The sequence below is a fragment of the Microtus ochrogaster genome, chromosome 1 (assembly GCF_000317375.1).
Source record: "Microtus ochrogaster isolate Prairie Vole_2 chromosome 1, MicOch1.0, whole genome shotgun sequence".
NCBI classification, from domain to species: Eukaryota; Metazoa; Chordata; class Mammalia; order Rodentia; family Cricetidae; genus Microtus; species Microtus ochrogaster.
In genome coordinates this window covers 93,385,784-93,396,424 of record NC_022009.1, presented here as the reverse complement: position 1 = coordinate 93,396,424, position 10,641 = coordinate 93,385,784, and positions in this window count along the sequence as shown.

The following is a 10,641-nucleotide window of genomic DNA, read 5'->3' as shown; positions in this document are numbered from 1 at the left end:
AGAAGAAGAAGAAGAAGAAGAAGAAGAAGAAGAAGAAGAAGAAGAAGAAGAAGAAGAAGAAGAAGAAGAAGAAGAAGAAACTGTTAGAAAAAATCCTTCCTACTTGGAGTGTTGGGGCTAGCTCACATAAACAATCATGGAATTCATTTCAACAAACACACATTTTAAAATCATTGTTCCTATGGTCACCCCTCCTCTGGATGGATGTTTATAACGAACAAATGGTCCTAGCTGTTAATTGCTAAACTACCCAAATGTTCATCTTCTGTAGTCAAAGACATTTCCATTAGCTCTTTTAAATCTAGGATGTTTGCTTTTGAGGTGAGAGCAATGGTGTGTGTTGGCAGCTTAGGATCTTCAAATCCTAATATGCAGGAAGACAATTGAGAACTTCTCAAGGGAAGAGTGGATTGTATGTCCTTTTGATAATGCTGTTTCTTGCAACTAGATTTTTAAAAGTTGGTCAGTAGCCAACTTGAGGTTGCATTTTCTTTGGCAAGGAACTAGCTTCGTGTGTCCTGGATTCTTGATTAAGAGCAGATCTGCATTCTTAGGAAACAGCTGAAAAAAAAAATAAGCAGAAGACAGGCTCAAATTTTCTTACAGAATTAGAAAATTGGTCTTCTTGCCTAAATTATGATCCAGCACAATCATTGTTTTTCAATAAAAAGCACTTTTTTATTTTTAAAGAAAAACAGTGCTTTGCTTTATAGATCTGTTAACCACCATTTTATTTTTTTATTTAAAGGCAGTGGAGGTAGGGAGGGGAAAGACGGCTTAGTAGTTCAAGAGCAGACAAGGCTGACAGCCCTTGTTCAATGCCAGGACCACACAGCGCAAGTAGAGAGGCAATTCCTTTATGCTGTCCTCTGTGTGCACATGTGTGCTGTGATATGTGCATGTAATGAGTGCTTGTGTGTGTGCACACATGTGTGTGTACGCACATGCACACACACACACACACACACACTCTCATGAGAAATAGAATAAAAAAGACTACTAAGATGTTAGCTTGAGCTCAAAGAAACTTTGAGCTTGTCAATATTTAACTAACTGAGAATGGCGTTTGGCGTGTTAGATACATCATCATCTTAGTTCCTTTCCTGATTGTGGTGACAAAATGTTGGCCCAAAGCAACTTCAAGGAGAGAGCTGGAGGGCACAGCCCATCATGGTGGGGAGGCAGCTGCTCACACGCCCTAGTCAGGAAGCAGAGAGAAGAGTGCTGGAACTCAGCTCACTTCCTCCTTTCTGCTCTGTGACTCGTCCTCCCCCCCCCCCCCCCATGCCCATGCTTAGGCAAGGTCTCTATATCCCAGGCTGGTTTTGAACTGAACATCTTCAACCCCCCCCCCCCCCAGCATGGTGATGCCCACAAGGTCGTGAGCATCTCAATAAACTCAATCTAGAACCCCCTCCCAGCCATGCCCAGAGGCCTGTTTCCATGGTGATTCTAGATTCTGTCAAGTTGGCAGTCCGTATTAACCATTACAGTTACTATGAGAGTAGAGCTAGGAGAGACTTTAAAAGCAAAGAAAAATATCAAAAATAGGAGTCCTTCTTTCCTCCCTCCCTCCCTCCCTCCCTCTTTCTTTCTTTCTTTCTTTCTTTCTTTCTTTCTTTCTTTCTTTCTTTCTTTCTTAAAATTTTCTTCAAAACAGGGAAGATCTTTCTGTAGCTCATACTCCCTCATGCTCTTTCTCTCTTTCTCTTTTAAAATGATTTTTAAAAGATTTATTCATTCATTTATGTGTCTGTATTTGTGTGTCTCAATGTATATATGTGCTCCTTGAGCACGCAGGTGCCCGCGGGACGAGGAAAGGGTGTCAGATTGTTAAATCACTTGTGAGCCACTACATGTGGATGTCAGGAACTGAACCCGTGGCTTCTGCAGGAGGCATAAGTTGCTCCTAACTGCTGAGCCATGTCCAGCTCCCTGCCCTGAGACTCTGGATCCTGCTCCCTCGGCTTTCTCAGGCAGGGGCTGTGTGTGCTATCTTCCTCACTGGAGAACTGTTTTTTAAGAAAACTCTTGGTTTTTCTTTGCATTTTTTTTTCTGTGCAAAGAGGGCCCATTGATTAGTATTACTGTTGATTGCAAAAACATTTTACATGTAATTAATGCCATAAATTTCTACATACGATACTGGTTAAAAAATGGCAATTTTTTTTTTCAAGACAGGGTTTCTCTGTAGCTTTGGTGCCTGTCCCGGAGCTAGCTCTTGTAGACCAGGCTGGCCTTGAACTCCCCGAGTTCCACCTGCCTCTGCCTCCTGAGTGCTGGGATTAAAGGCGTGCGCCACCACCGCCAGGCTAAAATGGCAGATTTTGTGTTCATTTCCACTTCTGTAGCTTCAGACTGTTTTATGTTGTACTGCCCTTCTCTAAGACATATTTTTTTTTTGTTGAAACATGGAATATTTAAGGTAGATGCCTAGGCCACCCTGTGCCTCACTTAAGTCACTTTCCTCCCCTGTGGAAACCCACCATCTTCCTGTGCTGGCTTGAACAGGAACAGCCCCATAGGTTCATATATTTGAATGCTTGGGCATTAGGGAGTGGTGCTACTTAATAGGGATCAGGAGGTGTGGCCTTGTTGGAGGAAGTATGTTGTCACCTTCACCATGGGCAGGCCTTTTCTCTGTCATTCTGCTACCTGCTGATCCAGATAAGAGAATTTTCAGCTGTCTCTCCAGCACCACGTCTGCCTGCATGCTGTCATGCTTCCTGCCATGACAATAATGGACTAACCCTCTGAAGCTGTCAGCCAGCTCCAGTGAAATGTTGCCGTGGCCACGGTGTCTCTCGCCAGCAGTAGGACACTGACCACTGACCAGGACACCTTCTTAAGAAGCCTGCTTCTTTCTCTCTCCCGAAATCTCTCCGCTGTTTACAGTATTAGGGAGGCTAAAGGAAGTGATCACTTTCTCCCTTTCAGTTTATAAAAAGAGAAATAACGATATCTTCAGCTGAATTTAAATGTGAGGTCTTGAGATGCAGTAGACGATGGTTTTGAAGGCCCTGTGATTTCATAATTGCCACGGTTTGTTAAAGGAGGAAGTTTACAGGATTACAAGCGAGAAGGGAGTGTTTCAGGTACTGAGGGCATGCGATTCAAATCTCGGAATCATTGCACTTCTCCTCCAAATAACTAGCCGTTTATGATTGGTCTTCTCTCCTGCCCTATCAGGATTTCCCTAGTCCTCAACTTTAATCTTCTAGGGCAGACACAATCACACCCAAGGCGCACACATGTACACCGCCAGTTGAACACCCAGGTCGCATTCTTCCGCCAAGCTGTGGCGTGTGCCAAAGTTGCTGAGGTGATTTTGCATTCTCTGCAGAAAGCTCTCTGTGGTAAACCAGGTTTTCTTGGCCACAGCACTATCCCCTGCTAAGAGGAGCCTGCCTGGAATTTAGATAGCTAGATAGCTAATTGGTTTCATGTGTTTGCTTTAGGATGGGGCAAGAACCCTGAACTAGGGAGCTGCACAGAGGTCATGATTGGAATCCAGGTCCTTCCCCCAGAGAGTGGAGACGGAGCCTCCCCACGGCCTCTGCTTCCTGGGTAATATACTCTATGACTTTGCAGGAAGGTGATGTCAAGGAAGGATTTTTGGCTCCAGCCTACTGTAGATTGCCTTCTCAATTTATCTTGGTTGTTCTAAAAATCATGAAAGAATGTAAGTAAATAAAGCTCAACCTTTACAACTAAAAAAATAGAAAATCACTTCTAGGATCTCTATGTATCATGTACTTTATATTTTCTCAGGCAGGTAACTACATTACATGCCATTATACAAGCAAGAACACGGAGGCTCAGAGGGAGACCCTTGCCAATCATTTCGGAGATAAAATGTAGGCTAGTAGGTATTTGAGCCCCATATTTCTGATTCCAAAATCCTGTTCTTTTTCTGAGATTTATAAGATGTATTTTTACCTGGACATATGGCATATGTTTCTGTATTATGTAAGGACTTTCTGTAGGTGTTAGCATGGGTGTCCTATAGGTGTGGACCTAATATTTACAAATGATAGGGACACAGCCATGTACACGAGGCAGAACTAGTGAAACTGGATTGTCCCAAGGAATCTAGAGCCTGAACTGCTTCAGACAGGCCAATTCCTCTGTAGTTCTGATGGCTTAATCACATAGGTCATGATTTGTAAGTTATCTGAACACAATAAACCTGCCTCCTTGTTTAGCTGTAGACAATATTTCTGGCTCTCTGTTTAACTGTACACAACAAACACGCTGAGCTCCCGGGGTGCTGTGGCTTCTCCATCAGACAGCCCAGTCCACCTGACCCTAGCAAACACGCTGAGCTCCCGGGGTGCTGTGGCTTCTCCATCAGACAGCCCAGTCCACCTGACCCTAGCAAACACGCTGAGCTCCCGGGGTGCTGTGGCTTCTCCATCAGACAGCCCAGTCCACCTGACCCTAGGTTTGCTATCTCTGTGTGTCTGTCTTTATTCTTTTGCTGACCCTAATAACATTGCATCACTGAAGACCCTGTAAGGATTTGTTCAGTGGCTGTATCTTCTTATTTCAAAAACAACTTCTTTAAAAAGTAGGATCAACCTCATTCAGGCATGTAGGATAAAATTAAAGGATAAGGAAACCATCCTGCTTAAAGTTAAACTGTATTCTATTTAACTGTGAGTCACACTGTGGACTCTTTAAGATGGCGTCATCCTTACAGCTGGATGGAAATATTTTCAGACTGGAGAATTTAGCTTCCACACTGTTGGTGTTGGCACACACAGCACCCCTTTTTCAGAAAGATGGGTGTTACAGACAACCGCTGTGGAAGATCATCTTAGTTAAGCCTTTAATTCTCACCCGGAGTGAAAGTTTCTGTCTGAGCATAAGGCTTCTCACCTTTTGAGCTTTCACAGTGATTGTCAAGAAAACGGTTTGCACCTCTATTTTACACAAAATTAAAAATGAAAGGTAGTGGATACTTGGGCTTTAATCAGTGACAGACAGTGACTGGAAGATAGCATCTCAAAGTCATTGATAGAATTTATATGGAGTACAGGGGTTTACTGCTTAAGGAGAAGCAATAGAGTAAATACAGTCCAGCATTTTCACAGACCTCTGGTGTGGGACAATTCTATATTCTGTCAATTATATTTTAAATAAACACTGATTGGCTGATAGCCAGGCAGGAAGTATAGGTGGGACAACCAGACAGGAAGTAGAGGCAGGGCAATGAGAACAGGAGAATTCTAGGAAGGAGGAAGCCCATTCCTCCCAGTCCTGCCCAGATCATGGAAGAAGCAGGATGTGACCTACCCCACTGAAAAAGGTACAGAGCCATGTGGCTAACATGGCTTAAGAATAACATAGATAAGAATAATGGGTTAATATAAGCTACAAGAGCTAATAAGAAGCCTGAGCTAATGCGCCAATCAGTTTATAACTTATTGAGAGCTCTGTGTGATTTTCTTTGGGACTTGCTGGCTGTGGGAACTGGGCAGGACAGAAACCCCCACGAGCCCCTCATGTTACAGACCTCATCCTCAGCCTATTCTCCTATTCTCCCTCTGCTGCCTTCTCTCCTCTGTCTTCTTGTCACCCTCTGCCCCAGTTAGCTTCTCTGCCGCTATGATGTAACACTGACCAGAAGAAACGTGGGGAGGAGAAGGTCTATTTGGCTCACAGGTCACAGTCCATGACGGAAGGAAGTCAAGGCAGCAACTCAAGTGGTGCAGAAACCTGGAGGTGGGAACTGAAGCAGAAGCCATTGAGGAACACTGCTTACTGGCTTGCTCCTTATGGCTTGCTTAGCCTGCTTTCTTATGTAGGATAGACTGGCATGACCAGGCATGGCACCACACACAATGAGCTGGGCCCTGCCACATGAATCATTAATAAAGAGAAATGCATCACGCATGTGCCCACAGGCCAAGCTGATGGGAGACAATTCTGCAAATGAGGTTCCCTTTTCCCAAGCTCTGTTGAGGTTTGTGTCAAGCTAACAAAAGCCAACCCCTACAACCCTCCTCTTCGTTTTTCTCCTCCCTCTTCTGTGATTTTTAAAATAATTTTTTCCTTATGGTAAGTGAAGATATTATTATCATTATTTACATCTTTATCAGTTAAGTCTATGTTGCTACTCAAGAAGAAAACTGTTCAGCATGATTTGGGCAATGTTTCATTTCCTGTTGCTATGTTAAAATACCCTTAGGCAATAAAGGACTCATTTTATGTGACAGTTCCATCTAGTAGTGGAATCACAGTGACAGGTACTGGAGAGAATCAGTCACATTATATACGCACACAGTCAAGAGCAGAGCACAATGGAGTAGCATAAGCATGTTTTCACTGCAGGCATCTCTGGACTCTTGCTAGTTCAAGACTCTCTGCCTAGAGAATGGCGCCACCCACAGAGGTTGGATCTTCCCACAGCAATTAGTGTAACCAGGACCATCCCATAAAGACACGCTCAACCTGATCCGATCACCCCCCATTGGAACTCCCTTCCTAGGTGTTAGACTGAGCCACGTTGACCACGCGTTCAATGCATTTCTATTTTATTTAGGGAAATAGGCACATATTGAGACCATCATAGCGCTCTTAGGTGCACAGGGATCAAATGAATAGAGTTGATTACGGTGAATATAGAGCTTGGACAGTAGTGTGTTGGAAAGTCTGATCCCTTACTGGAGGCCGTGGGATCTTAAAGAGGAGGGACCTAGTTGGAGGCAGTTAGGTCATGGGAGCAAAGTCCTCAACATGGGTTCATTACCATCTCTGAAAGTGGGGCAAGTCTCTTGGCAGTTGGGTGCTATAAAGTGAGGTGTGCTGCCTGCCTGCCCCCTCTTGATTACCATGGGCCTCACTTATGCTCCTGCCACATTGAAAGGAGAAGCAAGTGCTCTGGAAGGCAGAGGAGATCTCTCCTCTCTCAGGTACACAAAACTCAGAAGTTAGTGGTTCCTGGTCCTCGTTCCATGAAATCAAAGAGAGAATTTAATCAGCTGAAGGGCAAATTTTAAAGATGACTTTTACTAGTATAGAGAGAAAGCTCAAAGAACAATTAAAGAGCCATGGCAGAAAGCAGGGCTCTGAATCTCATTCTGGAGGAGGCTCACAGAGCGAGAACCCCATCCATCTCCATGTCTTGGACTTTTAGAGGACTTAGACCTGAATATGGCCAGGTTTCTATGAGATTGGCTGGTTCTCTGGACCTCTTACAAGTTGAGCCAAGGGAGGTGCCACATACTCCATGCATGTAGCCCTGGCCTCAAGGGGGAGATAGATGACCACACGAAGTGTATGTGATACTCACTCAAGTCGGGGGATGGTCATGCTTGGCTGTCTCCACAGCTCCCTCTGACTTGCTTTGTTAGCTGTTGGCCACGACAGTCAGCTGTCCCTTAACTAGAGCTGTTGTTTGCTACTCTCTGACATTGAAGGCATTGCTGGCTTCTGATCTTGGTGGGTCCGCTAGACACTGATTAAACTAAACTCTCTTGTTCTCATGTTGACACCACCAGCTTGTTGTTTCACCATGGAGCTAACTCCTATCACAGCTACCAGGGAGTAGCAATCTTTTTCTATTGCTTCTCATTTGGCTCTTTGTCTGTGGGGTGGGCTGCAGTGGTCACATTTCTAGAATAGGTGGGAGCTTCTTACTAGGTGTGGTCCTAATAAGATTAACTGAGTAACTAACTGTCTTAGAGTTAGTTGTATTAGAAGCAAGAACATATGCAAAGAAAATAGTTCCTTGTGTATATTCCTCAAGGGATGGGGATACCGAAGCTGGCAGTTCTGCCAGTGTTGGCACAGGGCCCTGTCCTTGCTTTAACCTAGTCAGCCTGGCTGTTTTATACTCATCAAGAAGCTCTGTGTTTCTTAGCTCTGGTGCTCCTGACCCCACTATTTTAACTAACATTTCCTTTTAAACATTCAGAAAATAGCATATTATTTTATCAATATGAAGCCATGTTATTATGTAATAGTATGTTTTGTAAGATGTTTGCCTGCGCTTGGACTTAACTAGCGTCTTAAAATAGGAGCCCAAACAAGCTAATTTCCTCATCAAGTACCCAGTCTTGGATTTTGTTATAGTCACAAAAATGGACTAAGGCAGGTAACTTATGAAAAATGATCAAAATAGAAGCTCTGAATGCCGGTCTGACATTGCGAATGAGTCACAATAATGGCTTTCTTTGTGTGTGTTAAGACTGCACCATGATGTTTATCATTTAGGATGTCCAAGGTGGGGTGGCGAGATGGCTCAACTACTGAAGTGCTTTCTTTGCAAGCATGGGGATGTGAGTTCAACCCCCAAACCCATGTGAAAGAAGCCCAGGTGTTGTGGTGTGTGCTTGCAATTCCAGTGCTAGGGAGGCAGACACTGGCGGACCACTGGAGCTTGCTGGTCAGCCAACCTAGCCTACTTAGTGAGCGCTGCACTTTGGGAGAAAGCCTGACACAGCAAACAAACAAACAAACAAACAAACAAACAAACAGGAACAAAAAGAAGCAAGGTAGCAGGATATGAGGAATGATACAAAAGTTGACTTCTGGTGAAGCATCTCCATCCCTCTCTTCTGGATACAGCCGAAGCATCTCCTCTTCTGTAGGCAGCTGACTGGCTCAGGCCAGCACCTGACTTAAATGTTTGCATCATCACTCATCTGAAGATGTTCTCGTGGTCTAATTCCTTGCCAATCCATGGGTCATATATAAAATTAATAGTATGCTAGAGTTCATCAGCCCTGTGGGAAAAAAATGCCTGAGACAAACAGCCGAAGGGAGATATTTGTTTTGGCTCATAGTGTCAGAGGCTCTGTTTGTCCTGGCAAGGATGGCTTGGCTGACCAGTGGCCCTCACCTCAAGGAGGCCAGAATGTACAGAGGATATGTCTGCACTAATGGCATCTTCCTTCTCTTTTTTCCCCATCTGGGTTCTCAGTTGATGGAATGGGTCTTTCTGCTTAGTCAGTCCTCTCTGGAAGCTCACACACACTCAGAGGTGTCCCTCTGTATCCTAGGTGACTTTCGATTGATCAAGTTGATGCTCAAGGTCACACACGGTGAAGGATTTCCCTGAGCTCTGCTAAGACTCAGGCACCACTGCAGTCAAGCCGTGGGGAAGCATGGCTCTCCAAACCCAAGCAGAAGGCTTCCCAGTTCACACTAACTCCTCTCCCAGCTGCTTGGGGTTAGCTTGTTCTTTTGGGGTTTTAGTTTACATAATATTGGTTTACATAATATTTAGTTTACAAAGTAGGGTGGCAGCTGCTGGCAGTGGCAGTGAAGTCCATGAATTTCACCACTTCTGTCTTGTATTGTGGACCCAGGCCCTTAAGCTTGAATGACAAGAAGAGATGAGTCCTCCTTCATCTCTCCAAAGATGCATCTCCCTCCTCCTCACCCTGAAGAAGCCTGTAAGAGCAGCTGAGCATCTCTTAAAAACAGGTCATTCCAAAAGATTGACCCCGAGGAAACAAATGGCCCCGACTTAGCGGCATAGAGACACCAAGGAGGTTGTGGGTGAGAGTATTCCTCTGCACTCCTCAGCGTATTGGCCTCTCTTCGTCCTCCTCTGACCCCAGCCTATGCTTGTGTGTGGCTGTCCAGATGGCTCCAATGTTACCTAAACTAATATGAATTAAGTGCATTTATCTTGGTGTCCTCGATAGCCTGTCTTGTCGCCAGGTCTCAACCAGGAACTTCGTGACGGGTGAGGAAGGATGCTACTCCTCTCCCTGTCCTTGCTGATTGCCCTGCACTATTTATCGAAAAGACTACCCCCTTCCTGAGTATGCGAACAAGTGGTTCTCTGCATCTATATCTGTTTCGTGTGACTTCTCTTTTCTGTCTGTTTGGTCCTATTCTGATGTGGTAGTTTTTGTTTTATCTTATTTTATTATTATCCTTTAGAACACCCCCCTGCCCCGCTTTGGTTTTTCTAGACAGGGTTTCTCTGTGTACCCTGGCTCTCCTGGAACTCACTCTGTGGAGCAGGGTGGCCTTGAACTCAAAGATCTGCCTGCCTCTGCTGGGATTAAAGGTGTGTGGCACCATCCATCTGATTTTCTAATGAAAGAAAGAAAGGGGGGAAGAGTCCAGATGGGAGGGGAGGAGAAGCTGGGAGGAGTAGAGGGAGGGGGGAAGCTATAATCAGGATATATTATGTAAGAAAATAAGTTATTTTCAATAAAAGGAAAAGACTTTTCCCACTGATTTTCCTTTGAATCTTTAGAAAACATTCAGTTTCAAAATACAAGTGCATCTATATAATCTAGCTGTCTATTCTGCTCTATTCCTCCGTTTATGTGGCTTGGATACAATACCACATTGTCTTTTCTTTCTTTCCTTTTTAAATAAAGTTTTTCTTATTCTAATAAAGTTTGTTATAAAACAGGATGCTATAAACTTTTCTTTGAAGCCCCCGAACAATGGGGGCATCTTCCTGGACCCTGGATTAGACATAAACCACACCCAAACACATGTTTTCACGGAAAGATCCTTTACTAAGCAGGGGAGGGGGAAGTTACAAAGACTGCAGTAAGACTCAAGCAGAAGTAGCAGCAAATTACCTTGCAGGTGTAATTTCTTTTTTCCTTTCCTTTCCTTTCCTTTCCTTTCCTTTCCTTTCCTTTCCTTTCCTTTCCTTTCCTT